The sequence below is a fragment of the Heteronotia binoei genome, chromosome 14 (genome assembly GCF_032191835.1).
Source record: "Heteronotia binoei isolate CCM8104 ecotype False Entrance Well chromosome 14, APGP_CSIRO_Hbin_v1, whole genome shotgun sequence".
In the NCBI taxonomy this organism is placed as follows: domain Eukaryota; kingdom Metazoa; phylum Chordata; class Lepidosauria; order Squamata; family Gekkonidae; genus Heteronotia; species Heteronotia binoei.
Genome location: NC_083236.1, coordinates 70,400,217 through 70,415,228, shown reverse-complemented (window position 1 = coordinate 70,415,228; position 15,012 = coordinate 70,400,217). Strand labels below are relative to the sequence as shown.

The 15,012-nt window shown below is 40.8% G+C and overlaps 1 protein-coding gene across 1 annotated transcript in view; it reads left to right on the top strand.

The window, feature by feature from the left end:
- The first annotated feature begins 1,371 nt into the window (after positions 1 to 1,371).
- The window catches only part of ANKRD11 (ankyrin repeat domain containing 11), a 233,554-nt gene continuing 219,913 nt past the window's right edge, over positions 1,372 to 15,012 (top strand). Inside the window, exon 1 of the mRNA XM_060253567.1 lies at positions 1,372 to 1,497. The gene's annotated coding sequence lies outside the window, so the exon portion shown is untranslated. The remainder of the gene's footprint in view (positions 1,498 to 15,012) is intronic.

Genomic DNA, 15,012 nt, shown 5'->3' with positions numbered 1-15,012 from the left:
CGAGGGCCTGATATGAGCCTCCAGACCAGATGTTTGACACCCATGACTTAAATGTTTTATTGTGCCATAGTGCTTTATAGTTGTTCTTCCTTTTGCACCAGTACTGTGAGGGTGGTTGTGATTTCAAGATGCATTCTGGAGGCAAATTCTCAGACTGAGCCCTTGAGTGTTTGTCTCCAAAGACTGGGGTCTCTCATTTGTATTGTTTTTATTGCATTTAATACCCCCATGATTTCCACAGAGAGGATTACACATAGGGTTCCCATGAGGTCTCCCATACAAGGGATCTTGCAGGATTAGAATTGCATCGTGTGCCTTCAGACCATGCTGTGGTCATTATTATTGTGCTGCATTGTTCATACTTAATTTCGTCTGCATTCATTTGTTGGTAAAGATTGTACGGGTAGCTTTTGAATGCATAAATCTTTTCCTTTTATAGGTTAGTGTTTGCTTTTTTTGACTTAACAGCTGGCTTCTCTGCAATTATGAGTCACAACCTGCTTGTTCTAGAATTTTAATAGCACGCGCCAGATATTCTTTTGGAAGTGATTAGTATTTTTTTTAAAATAGCTATGAGGGCAATATTGTAAAAGGAAGGGAGTATTTTATTTGAGAATATTTGTTTCTTCTCTTAGTGTTTATGTAAATAGCTATCGTGGGATAGTTGTAAGGTAAGGTAGAACTGTCAGTGGTATTTGTGAGTGTTGACTTGCACTGGTAGCCTTTGTTATGGCTTATGTGTTTTATCGTGGACAATAAATTGGTTGTGTTGCCACATAATTTTTTTTTGCGGTGGGGGAATAATCTACTATCTTCATTCTTGCATGCATTTCCCCCCCTGTTCCCTTGCCTTGTAAAATGTTCAGTTTCTGACAGCATCCTGAATGATGGGTAAACAAGTTATATAATTTGGTGGATCCCAGGTTATTCCAATCAGCATCTTGCTGTAAGGGTTAGTGCAAATTCAATATCTGAAGGTTCTTCCCCCCCCCCCCCACAGGTCTCTCTGACCCATACCAAGAAGACACCTTTAACCTCTGTTTTGTCATCTGTTATTTCTGCTATTGTTTGTGAATTTGTAAATTTTTTGTTCTGAAAAGAGATCACATCTTGGGGGTGGGAGAACAACCTTGAGAATGAGACTGCAGCCATTTTAGATGGGCTTGTGGTCAGGCCTACTGCCAGGGAACCATTTTCAAGCACTAAAATATGTATTTATAAAACTTTAATTACACTGTCCCTTGGAAGTATTTTGCTATCAGTTCTAATAATGGGCTTTTGAAACAGCAAAGCACCACAAGAACAGATTTCAGAAGAGATTTTTATGGATTTATCAGGTGGTGTAATTTTAACATGCTTTTCTTATGATTGGACTGTCAGTCTTAATATTTATACAAGCCAATTTTTTGTCTTTCAGGGTACAGAACTTTGTTGGACGGGACACCCTTTTGGATTTTATCCATGTCCTGCTAACTGCTACTTTCAGCTATGGAGTCGGTAAATATTTTACTGCCTTTTTATGTGAGCGCTTTCTCCTTGATAGGTGGAATAATTCATGCAAAAGTTAATACAAAATAAACATGGAAATGTGAATTATGGCTGAGATTATTTGCTCTGTTCTTAAATCTATATATTTTAATAGGGCTTGAGAGAATAGCTGAGTTGGAATCAGTAAGTTTTGTAGTGCAGGAATATATCTTTAGGACACTAAGAAACTGTTCAAATTTAGCAAGCTACTTTGGCTGGAGGAATTCTTATTATAAGGGCCATTTCTTTGGGTTTCTGTTTCTTTCCAGCAGAGTGTGGGGTAACTCTGGAAAGAAGACTTGAAGTCTAAGTTGCTTGCCCTCTGTCCTAGAGGCATGCACTTCCATGATCCCTTTTTGCCACACTCTGCATGGAAGGGTCGTATTTGTTTGCAGTCATTCCTTGCCACAGGTAATGAACTTAGTGTGACCAGTGTTACGGTGGCTCAGATCCTTAGCTACTGATTTAGCATGCTTTTACAGATAAGCATGTCGTGGGTTGTCTTAGATCCTCTTCAGCCAAACATCAAACTGGAGGTTTTCACTTACGTTATGTTAAAAATGTGCATACAGTGGGTTGGAGCCTACCAATCATTTCTGCATGTGCAAGTGGAGCATTTCCCATTCCATTATGTCTCTCTCCCCCCCCTCGGGGGAGCAGGATTTCAGGGGGCAGCAAAAGAGGGGAGGCAGAGAAGTGGGTCATATTAGTGTGGAAGTCGCAAACTTGTATCAGTTATTTTTGTTCAGAGCTTTGTCAATCACTGTTGGATGATTTTAGGAAGGAACTGGGGGCGGGGTCACACTTCATTAAGTATGTCTTCCAAGAATATTCTGAATGTTTTGCATGTCATTGAGAAGGACTTTCTTAATGGAATGGAGGCCAAACACTAAGGGTAGCCATCTGGTTATTTGCAAATACTGCAGTGGCAGACCTGACTCATCTTGTATCCATGCACTTTTAGTCTTCTTTCATTTAGGGTGTATCTAGGGATATGTGTTTGGATATAGCCAAGCTGAATATATATCTGAAAAATACCAGTATTGTATTTTTTAAAAACCAACAGTATTGTTTGGATATATTTGGATCTCCAAATGGTAACTGGGATTTTCCTGTGTACCTGTGAATAGGTCATGGAAAATCCTGAGAAGGCTCCCCTTTTTTCTTCCTGGAGTGTCCTTGTCTTCCCCAGCTTGGTATCAGCTTGCCAGGTTGATTTGTGTTAGGTTATGCCTCTTTTAAACATTTTAATTGACCTTGTAAAGTTGTATTCTTTGTTCAAGTTACTTAATATCAGATTTCCTTTGGTGGTAGATTCTTGAGTGTTACATTGTTTAGATTCTTGTGTTGCAAATTGGCTGTGATTCTTGGGTTTGGCATTGCTGTTGATTCTCAGGATTTACATTGGTGTGGATTCTTGGGTTTTATATTTTTATAGATTCTTGGGTTGTACACTGAGTGGATTCTCTGGTTTTACATTTGCTAGGTTTGCAACAGCTTTCCTATTTTGTTTGACTTGGCCGGTTGTCAGCTTGTACATTGGTATGGATTCTTTGATTTTATATATTTTTTTTCATTTTCCCCCCTCAGCGAATCAGTGGAGGATGACTGGGGGCAGTTTATGCAGGGGCCCATAGAATTGGACTTCTTGGTCCAATGCACTTGAAATTTGGGGTTATTTAAAGGACAGTCACCAGCAGCTCCACTGCATGTTTGGTGCTAGTAGCTTTAAAAACAGCTCCTCCAGCCTCCTGGAAATATTCACCATAGAGAATAATGAAGCCAAAAGATATCAGTCCTAAAAAAAGTCCTGTATCTGAACACTGAAGCAGTATTTGGAAACTGGGGAATACTGATTTTTTTCCCAGGTCCCTGATATCTGTAGCCAAACCCCCCCCCCCCCCAAAAAAAAATGTGTTTTGATCTGCACATCCCTACTAGTTGTACTTAGCCGTAAGCAGTCTTTTAGCACTGACTGAGAAATATTTATTTTCAACCAGCCATCCATTCAGCAGTAAGGGAACTGAATTTTCTTGCTGCTAGGAGGACGAGGCTCATTTCCCACCTTCCTTTTTGCTTCTAGAGGAAGAAAAGAGTCAGGATTCATATCCTGCAGATGCTGATAGGCTTGTTCCATTGCCACTGGTTTCCACCACAGCCTGGACCAGTGGGGGGTGGTGATTGGTTTATTTGAATTTTTTTAAAATGTTTAGTTCCAATGATAAACATGTGGAGCAGAGGTCCATCAGTGGCTATTAGCCACAGCTTATCGTTGGAGCTCTCTGTCCGGGGCAGTGATGCTCTGTATTCTGGGTGCTTGGGGAGGGGCAACAGTGGGCTTCTAGTGTTCTGACCCCACTGATGGCACCTGGGTTTTTTGGCCACTGTGTGACACAGAGTGTTGGACTGGATGGGCCACTGGCCTGATCCAACATGGCTTCTTATGTTCTTAGTACAGAAAATAAAAGCGAAGTTCAGTATTTTGACATTAAAGCTCATACAATGGAAAAAACAAAGATTAATACTCATTTCAAAAAAGGAAAACTATTATATTCAAAAATAAATTAGGCTTCTGTAGTAATGTGATTTTGGAACTATATTATGTTCTGCCATGTAACTTACTAGAGGATACCTTACTGCCACTAGTTTGCTTTCGTATTGTTCAATAGGTGAGTTTGAAAGGTTGTATGATCATTTGTATAACACAAAATGTTCCCAAATCTTTACCTTACAGTTACTCTACAGTTGGTGGGGAGTAAGCTATCCATTTAGCGGCTAGCCTGAGCATTGAAATCAGAATTGATACTAATACTGCTGTTATTTAACTTAGGATCTATACCTCTATTTAGAAGTATATTTTCTGATGTAGAGTTTGAAGTATATCCTGTTATTTCCGCAATCTGTTGGCTGGACCAGTGTTTATAAATTTTGTGAGGGTTCTTGAAGGGAAAAGCACTGGCAGATTTCAACACAACCTTTTATTTACAGCAGGGAAACACTACTGTATCACAGCATCTTAGCTGACTTCTTTTCTTTACTGATAAAAAAAAGTCACATACTAAAGTTTATTTTTTTACTTGGAGGAATTCAGCTAGGTAGCTTAACAAACAGATTATTAGCAAATGGGATCCTAGATTGAATTTTGCATGTTGTGACGTAGCTGGTTAAAACCCAGGATTTTCAAAATCCTATTGACTAGATCACATGACTTAATGTAGCTATTGGGGAAAAGAAATGTTTCACTAATTTGTATTTTAGTGGATTTTGTAATCTGGGCGGAGGGTCCTGTGGAAGACTGAATAAAAGTCTTCTAAACAAACATTTTTGCTGCTTTATTTGGAACTCTGATCAGCAAGCACAAACATTTACTCCACTTCAGTAACTGCTACTTTCTAAAGTGTGCTTTTTTTCAGTTTTATTTTCCACAAGATTATTTCCAAGGAATGCATGCCAAAGACTTTTGCTGCTGCTGAGGATGTCCAGAAGCTGTTGTGATGTCCAAAGAGATGTTGTGATGCATCTGCTGGTGTGAATCTGTCAGAAAGAAAAATGACAGTGGCTGGAAGAAAAAGCACTTTTTTGCTCCTTTGATTATCATTTTGAAGCAAAGCATTGTTTTGGGTATTAGTAACGTTGCCTGTACTACTTCTGCATTTAGTGTCGTGCCCAATCTTTTTTGGGGGGGAGGGGGGTTTCTCACAGCTTTATGGAAGCAATTCAAGGCTGAAGAGGTGGCGTGGGGGCCAAACAAGATTCCCAGTAGTGTTTGACAGTCATTGACAGACCTAGAAGTTACTTGAGTCTCTAGTTTTTGGGCTATTCCCTGATAGATTGCAGTTGCGTCTTTTCATTGAATGATTGCTGTGTTTGATGCTTTTTTTCAATTTGGTTTTTATTTTGCTGCTGTTGATAGTGTGCCACAGGTTCTCAGTATTCAGCTTGGACTAATTATTATACCGTGAGACCTTTGGGTGTCATCTGGCCACCGTCACGACTTCCCCTTCTTTCTGAGACCTTTATTTAGATCAGGGGTGTCAAACATGTGGCCCAGGGGCTGAATCAGGTCCCTGGAGGGCTCCTATCAGGCCCCAAGCAACTGGCTGTCATCTGCTTTCTTTTCCCTCTCTCTTGCTTCCTTCTGCATCACAGCTTGCTTTGCCAGGCTTGCTCAATTACACAGGAGTTACAGAGCAAAGCCTTTATTTTCTCCATTGGCTGAGGCTCCTCCCTTGGGGAGGAAGGGGGGAGCATGTTTTAAGGTTGGGTTTTTTAAAAATCTAATTGTGTTTGTCTCTATCCTTTATAACATTTTTATTTCATCTACCTAATCTTAACTAGGTACACAACATGGCCTGGCCCAGCCTGGCAAGGTCTTATATATGTGAGATCCAGCCCTCATAACAAATGAGTTTAACACCCCTGATTTAGATCCTTGCTCTCTTCTTTCTCATGAGCTCAAAGTGAGTAAGTGCATGTTTTGGTTTAATGGTGTAATATGTGGCCTGATTGTGTGCGTGAACAGGCGTCCTGGCAAACATTTGATTAGCTGTTCCCTTCAGTAGCTTTCTTTAGAAATATTTTGTTCCGGATCTCCAAATGTGGTTTCCAAGTCTCCCCAGCACTTTCACACATATTTGAAATAGCACTGGAAATAGTGTGGAACCCTTGAAAGAAACCCGCTAGGCCAGTGGCCCAAAGGTTGAGTAGTGGTCTCCCAGCACTTCTCTGTGGGCCTTACCTTTTAGGGAGCAACAGAACTTGCTTGATAATGGTACCTCCCAAGCCCGTTCCAGCCAGCCAACTTAAAATGCCATGGTTTGGGATCAGGGGCTGTTGAGAGGACCAGGGTAATTCTGGAAAACTGGGTCATGCATGTTCCCTGTGTGTGAAGTACATTAGCTCCCCTACAGAATTGGGCCCACTCAAGACTGTCTTCTGAGCTCAAAAGCTTCTGTTGTGTGATTGGAGCTAAATGGTTCATGTCACAGGTGGAGCCAGCCTTGAAGGTTAACACCCTTGAGTTCCACAATTCTTTGCAGCCTTGCTGTTGGAGAATCTGTCCCCAGTGGTATGATGGCTGTGTCCTAAAGAATACTGGGCTTGCTGTGGAATAACCTGGTCTTGGTGAAGTCGGACTGGAAGTAGTTTTCAGTTTGTTAGTGGCAGTTGTGTGGTTCCTTCTGTGCCGTGCTATTATGTGAACTATGCAAAAGTGTCTCTGTGGCACTGTGATAAAAGTTGGATCTTGCCTCAGTTCATGGAAAGTGCAGTGTACAAAATAGAACACAGCTGAATCATTGAACGTCACAAGACTCTTGCTTCTAGGTGCATGTTGTCACTTGTTTATCTTATGTTTGGTCTTACAAAGGTAGCAGGCTCTTGTTTTTCTGCTTCTTGTCACCATCACACAGAGTTAATATTTCAGGCTGTGACAGCTGGCGTAATTCTCATTTCTTACAATTTTCATTAGCAAAGCTTGAAGGGTCAAGGCTTCCTCTGTGCCAGAGAGAGGTAGAGGTGCTTTTTGATAGTGGTTTTGTCAGCAGTCTTTCAAAGAGCTGCTAATGAATGCATAGGTAGAAGATTAAAAGGATGACTATGGTAGTGCTGCTAAATAGAATTGTTTTCCCAAGTTTGAGTCTTGGTTCTTTCTGACCTCCCAGGAAGGATGCAATTGTGAAGCTGAGGCCCAGAGAGAAAAGGCAATTTCAATACCCGTTTCCAGAAATGAATTGTCCAGTGAAAAGCCACCTGTTGCAATGCAGATAAAACTGTTTAGACAAAATGAGGCCATATCTTGGTGTTCAAGTGATATAGCCCTTTTCCATTAGCAACAAACACTCTGACTTGGGTATCGTGGCATTTCATTGTTTACTGATTCCTGACTGAATAGGGTGGTATAATTGTTAATTTAGAAGGGACAGATTTCATAGGATCAGAATTCCATCCAAACTTTGAGCTTCTTTATTTCATCGAGCATTCTTGAATACAAGAATACGGTGGCTCAGTGGTAGAGCATCTGCTTGGGAAGCAGAAGGTCCCAGGTTCAATCTCTGGCATCTCCAAAAAAGGGTCCAGGCAAATAGGTGTGAAAAACCTCAGCTTGAGACCCTGGAGAGCCGCTGCCAGTCTGAGAAGACAATACTGACTTTGATGGACCAAAGGTCTGATTCAGTATAAGGCAGCTTCATATGTTCATATGTTCAATTTCAGGTGAAGTGTAATGTACCAAAGTCAATCTAGGATTTTTATTTTAAACACTCAGGTGAATAATAAATGTATTTTGCTTATATCATGTGGGGGAGGGTTGAACATAGAGATGTATATTCTGATATATCTACTCTAAATATATATCTGACAAATACTTTATTGGTATTTCCCAGATGTATTTGGGTTTCTTTTTTATGTTAACCAAGTTTATTAAATTTTGCAATATATTGAAAGGTATTTCAAATAATAAAAAAAGAAAAAAATATTTCAATCCTTATCAATACATTACACATTTTCTTTTTTCTTTTTCTCACTTCCCCCACCTCTTTTCTTCGACCTCCGTCAGTGCTTCAAGCTATTGAGAAAAAACAATTAAGGTACCATCCTTTTTAGAATCTTGCACTATAAAACTTACATAAAATCTAATAACATCTCTATATCTCTATTTATAATTCGGTCTTTCCTTCAGGACATTGTTAGCACATCCTGAACTTATTTATCTCATTATACTAAATCATATCACCTTAACCTTTTAGTTCACCCATAGTATTACACTTATCTTTCATCTATTATCACGCCAGTTATAGCTATTTAATTCTTTTTAAGTATTGCACTTATCTTTCATCAATCTATTATCACATCCATTATAGCTGTTTGTTGTAATTATCACTATATTTTCTAACTGCTAATAAAAGGAGCTATCATATATTGATTCAAAAAATTCTTTCTAATCATCTGTCTTCCCCATTTTCAGGTTATACTTTAAAAAACCACCAAATGTCTCTTAACTCTCCATTGCTTTTTAATATAGTCCTGAAACTTCTTCCATTCATCTTTAAATTTTTCTGCATCACTGTCTTTCAAGATTCTAGTAAGTCTATCTGTTTCACTCCAATGTAAAGTTTTTAAATCCAGTCCCATTTATCTGGTATTTCAGCTTGCTTCCACCCTTGTGCAAACCATGTTCTTGCAGCTGACAGCATTTACCACACCAAAGTCCTGTCTTGCTTCGGAAAACTTTCCATTTGCAATCCTACCAGAAAGGTATCTGGTGCCTTTTTAACTGCATATCCCAAAATCTTGAACATCTCTTGTTGAATCATTTGCCAAAATTGTCTCGCTTTTTCACATGTCCACCACATATGGTAAAAAGAGCCTTCATGCTTTTTACATTTCCAACACTGATCAGATACCTGCTTGTTCATTTTTGCTAACTTCTTAGGAGTCATATACCACCTGTATTGCATTTTCAAACAGTTTTCATTATTACATGTCGATATTTTCATAGAGTTCTTCCATAGGTGTTCCCATGTCTCCATTGAAATTTCTTTGTTTATATTTATTGCCCATTTAATCATTTGAGATTTTACTACTTCATCTTCTGTAGACCATTTCAATAACAATTTATACATCTTTGCAATCAACTTTTCGTCTTCCCCTAATAGCACTTTTTCCATTTCTGTCTGATCTTGCCTTATACCTGTAGTCCTGATATCTTTATCCACTAAACTTTTAATTTGTAGCATCTGGAACCAATTAAATTTGTCTTGCAGTTCTTCCTCCACTTTTAATTCTACTTTGCCACCCTTAATTTTTAGCAATTGTTTGTATGTAACCCATTTGTCTTCCTGTGAGTCAGAAATCCATTTTATAACTTCCATTGGTATAATCCAATACTTTATTGATATTTCCCAGATGTATTTGGGTTTCCAGATGTTATCCACTTTTTTTGAATATTGTGAATTGGGTCCTGAAAAATCCTGAAATATTAAGGTGTAACCTGGAATATTGGGAGCGAGCATTTTAAGCTCAAGGTTTTTTTTGTTAATTTTATTGTGTTTCTGTGTCTTCCCGGGGCTTGGTATCAGCTTGCCATGTTGTTTTGGTTTGCATTGTGTCCTTTGAAATTGGTTTTCTTGATCTTGCAACACTGTGTTCTTTGCATGAGTTGGTCTGTGTCAGGTTTGTGGTGGATTCTTGGATTTGGCATTGCTGTAGATCAAGGGTGGCCAATGGTAGCTCTCCAGATGTTTTTTGGCCTACAACTCCCATCAGCCCCAGCCAGCATGGGCAGTGGCTGGGGCTGATGGGAGTTGTAGGCAAAAAAACATCTGGAGAGCTACCGTTGGCCACCCCTGCTGTAGATTCTTGGGTTGTAAATTAGCTAGGTTCTCTGATTTTACATTTGTTGTGTTAGGCTTGCCGCTTTGTCCTGTGTTCTGCTGGGATTTCCTGGTTCTGCATAGTTTCTTTGGGCTTGTTAGTTCTGTTTGCTTTAGGAAGCTTTTGGCCAATGGTTGCTTTGCTTGCTGTTGAGTGTTCGGTTACTGTTTGCTGTAGTGAAATCATGTCATTTCCCCTGAGGGAAACAATAGAGGATAGCTGGGGGCCCCTTACTCGGGGGCCCAAGAGGTTCAAGTCACTTGAAATGGGGATGACAGGCATGAGTAACTAACCTGTAGTTTTGATGCCATCGCTTAAAAACAGTTTCTCCATCCGCTTGGAAAGATTGTCTATAGGGAATAAGAGCCAAGTAATATATACCAAAGCAGTATTTGGAACCCGGAAAACCAGAAATGCTGCTTTTTCAGTTCCCTGATATCCAGATCTGAAGGACACCAGGGTTTTTCCCCCCTTCAAGGTGCACATCCCTAGTTGAAAACATAAACATCATAAATTAAAAACAAATAATTCAGCCATACCAACTAAAAAGGGGGAGAAAACCTTACCCTTCATTAAATATGACAGTACAAGAACAGAAGAGAAGCAAGACCATTGGTCAAAGGAATAAATAAATAGGAAAGGAAAGGAAGAGAAGAGAAGAGAAGAGAAGTAAAGGCATTAGGTTTAAAGTTAAGCATTGTAGAAACAAATGGAGAAAAATAATGGTATTTTGTCTGTTTCTATTCTATATGCTACTTTAAGTTTGTCATTCAGTGCTTTTGGGGTAAAAGAGGCCCACATTAGATTATATACAGTAGTTGAGGGTGAAGCACCACAGAACAGTTGACCTCGTTAAGACTGAGTAGTGCTTGCTTGTATGGTTTATAGAAGACTTAAAACTCTAAGCTTTAGCCATTGTGTTGCATGAGGTCAACTTGACCCTACAGTGTGAGCCAGTGAATGGGCACAGCCAAAGTAGAACCTTTATTTATTTGTTACTTCACATTACTATCCTGCTCTTCCCAGATGGGCTTTGCCTGTAGAGCCAACCCCCTGCAATCCCAGCTTGTCATAGATTCCCATGATGTTTTTGAAAGTGCTTGAGTAAGGCATTTTTTCTTCTAGGAGAAGCACCTAATCGCAATATGCACATCACTTGAAAGAGCTAAGGGTACGTGGAAGGTCCCTGTTAGCCTCTCCAGGAGCGGGCTGTATCTTACCTAGTGCCAGTTTGGTGTAGTGGTTAAATGTGTGGACTCTTATCTGAGAGAACCGGGTTTGATTCCTCATTCCTCCACTTGCAGCTGCTGAAATGATCTTGGGTCAGCCAGAGCTCTCGTAGGAGTTGTCCTTGAAAGGGCAGCTTCTGTGAGAGCTCTCTCAGCCTCACAGGGTGTCTGTTGTGGCAGAGGAAGGTAAAGGAGATTGTAAGCCACTCTCTCTGATTCAGAGAGAAGGGCGGGGTATAAATCTGTAGTTGTCCTCTTCTTCTTCTTCTTCTTCTAGTGGTGCCTTCCACTCTGCCTGAGGAAGAAACATGGTCATAGGGAAATAAATAGTTTGGGTTGAGCTTTGAACCCAGAGATAGATTCTCTGGGAGAGGACAAAGATTGTTCCTGGAGTGCTTCTCGTGGATCCTGAGACTTGGGAAACAGAATGGGCCGCTGCTAATGCCACTGTATTTGGAGGTGGTTTGGGGACATGCAGCCCTCGTGCTTTCCAACTTCAAAGTCTGCTTCCGCTAGGAAAGACAAATGGAACTGAGTGAAGAGAGTCTTATGACACTCGGGTATGAAGAGGGGTATGGTGCATCTACCAATGGAGGATATTTGTTCTTTATATATCTGGTGAAACAGATGCTGCACAAAGCTTGTGTCAACGTAAATCTGTCAGTTTTTAGGGTGCCACAAGATTCTTCTTTGCAAACTACACTCCTTTTTGTTTTGCTGTAACACAGGTAAAACTTTTGGAACATGGAATTTACTTATCCAAATCAAAAATCTTTCTGAAGCTGGCCGGCAGTTATTTTTAATGAGATTTCTTGTTGCCGTCGTTTTCAGCGGATTTATATGAACAACCGACCCAGTTGGTCTTTATGCTGAAGTTGACTGCTAGAATTTGCCGGAATCTCCCTACAGTCCCCAGTAGTATGACTCTGAATCTGGGGCAGTGGGAAATACTAGCATTCTGTACTGTTCAGTGTTGTCTCCTTAGAGCCTGTTTAGTGTCGTGGATAAGTGCACGGACTCTTATCTGGGAGAACCGGGTTTGATTCCCCACTCCTCCACTTGCACCTGCTGAGATGGCCTTGGGTTAGCCATAGCTTTTATAGAAGCTGTCCTTGAAAGGGCAGCTGCTATAAAAGCACTCTCAGCCCCACCTACCTCACAGCGTGTTTGTTGTGGGGGGGGGGAGGTAGAGGAGATTGTTACTGCTGTGAGACTCTGAGATTCAGAGTATAGGGCGGGGTATAAATCCAAAAATTTTCTTACATCTTTCTCCGAAGGTTTTTCCTACTTCAAATGGAGAGGACTGGCTAACTTGCTTGGGTAAGAGTTGGTAGCCGTTGATGTTATGAAACCCTTCTACTGGGTGGAGTCCACCCCCAAGGTAAAAGTAATTGCTTAAAAAAAAGGAGGTTCCACGTTTTGTCTAGTCGCTACTGATGAAAACAATACTTGTGTTTAATGGCAGAGGGTGTGTGTAGAACTATATGCGCCCATTGTGCTTCATCTGAGAACAGCATGCATGATTGTAGCAAGGCATGGGATTAATCAGAGGCAGGGTTCAGTTGAGTGCACCATAGAGCAGGGGTGTCGAACATATGACCCGGGGGCCAAATCAGGCTGCCAGGCCCCCAAGCAACTGGCTGTCATCTACTTCCTTCTCCCTCTTTTGCTTCCTTTTACATAACAGTTTGTTTTGCAAGGCTTGCTCAATCACACAGGTGCAGAACCTCTATTTTCTCCATTGGCTGAGGCTCCTCCTTTGGGGATGGAGGGGGGGGGAGGCAGAGCTTGCTTTGCCAGGCTCTCTCAATCTCACAGCAGAACTAGTGAGCCAAGCCTCTCTCCCTTCTATTGGCTGAGGCTCCTCCCCTTCTTGGTCCCCTGGGGAAGGAAGGAAAGAGCCAGAGTTTCCTTTGCCCAGTTCCCTAAATCCCACAGGAAAAATACAAAGATAACACCTTTAAAATTGAGTGGTAATGTTTTAAGCATGTTTTAAGGATTTTTTAAAAAAAATCTTTAATTGTTTTTGTCTGTGTCCTTTATAAAGTTTATACCTCTGCCACCTAATTTTACAATTTAAATTTTTATTGAAACTTTTTCATATATAAACAACATACAAACAGCCAACTAAAAAAAACAAATTAGGCAAGATACATACTGTAGTTTCCTCGTGACAAACAAAGAAAAACATCTATTAAAGTATATTAAACCAATACTTCACCCAACCCTAAGGCAAAATATTACACAGAATTCCAGTATAGAGTTAATAAATCATAATGTTCAAGTACTTTGGAGGAATTTTACCAAAATTAGTTTCCTTATTATTTACATATTCGAGAAAGGTGAACCATTTTTCAAGAAACCAATCACCTGCTTTGGCATTGCCACCTAATTTTAAATAGATACACACATGGCTCAGCCTGACACGGCTTGGCCCAACAAGGTCTCACGTCAGATTCAGCCCTCATAACAAATGAGTTTGACACCCCTGTGCTCCTTCTCACAAAGTATGTGGTCATTACATGTGCCCTGGTTAGAAGGACATGAGAGATTCTTTTTTGTGAGGAACCCAGGCATTTGACCCACAGGTGTTCTTACAGTTTCTTTCTTATCTGTCCTTTGTTCTCTTCAGGCAGGTGATTTGGGCAAAAGTAGGCAGAGCATAACAACTGGGTGTTAAACAAAGGTCAGTTGAGGTGGTGTCCATGCATCCCAACGGTTCCATTTTTAGACTCACCTTCAACTATTTCTTTGGCCTTCAGGGCTTGTGCAGTGTCTTGTTCTGCTATTAGAGGGAAGCAGCAATAAAGCTAGGCGGTTGCTTCTGCTTTAAAGGACAATTTTGGAAAAGGTAGTTTGTCTTAAATATGTTTTCAGTGAGAAGAGAGGTATTGTCTGACAGATGGGGTACCCAGATGTATTTAGGAATTCAGTGGTTCTACTCCTCACTAATCACTTTCACACCCATTGAATAACGCACCTGCAACCCACTTTCAGTGCGTTTCGAGGCTAGATTTTACTGTGTGGAATGGGAGCATCCACTTGCAAACACTGAAGTGGATTGGAGGTGGAGTGAAAGTGCAGTATTCAATGCGCGAGGCTGCTTCTATATCGTGCTTAGGGCTGCAGCTTGACTGTTCTGGTCCACAAACATTTTTTCTTTTTAAAATTGAGAAGCACTCTTATCGTTTCACTTGTAGAAAACCAAATGAGGAACCCCTTCCAGTCTTTGCTGCATGTGGGTGTTCCAGTTTCTGGTTTCATGCTGCTCTTCAGTGTGTGTATAAATGAAAGCGCTGAATCCTGGCATGGAAAAGTAAAACCTAGCTCTACCAGTTCTGGCACGAATTGCAGGGGCTTTCATAGTTTTGATTTCTGCAGGTCTTGAGGGTTACAAACCATTGTCTAGGGCTGAAGGGGTTTTGAAAAGAACTGAATAGAAATTCTAAAAATGGACTCCTGCAGAATGCCGTAGGCTCTTTTTCTTACATTTCATCTTTTTTTATGATGATGCAAAAGGATAAACCTCATGCATGGTGCTTTCCAAGCTGAGCACACCACAGAAGACGAGTTGATTAGAATCATATGTGACAAGTTAACATTTTAATGACTAATGCTGCTATGGATCTTGGGAGGGGATGAGCTAATTTTAGTTCCTCTCTTCGGAGGCTGAGCAAGGAAGTGGAAAGAGTCATTTGGGGGCACTACTCCCCATCCAGGGTGCCTGAGCCTTCCAGTGTTGCTCTTCTCCTTCCACAGCAGTCTGTTTTGCTCCCAGACTCTGTTAAACGGCAGAATGATGGATGAGGCCTTCGGAAGCTCAGCCTGGAGGGGGAATCCTGGGGCACTGGAGCTGCTCCATGCCTCCACGTTGCAAAGTGAG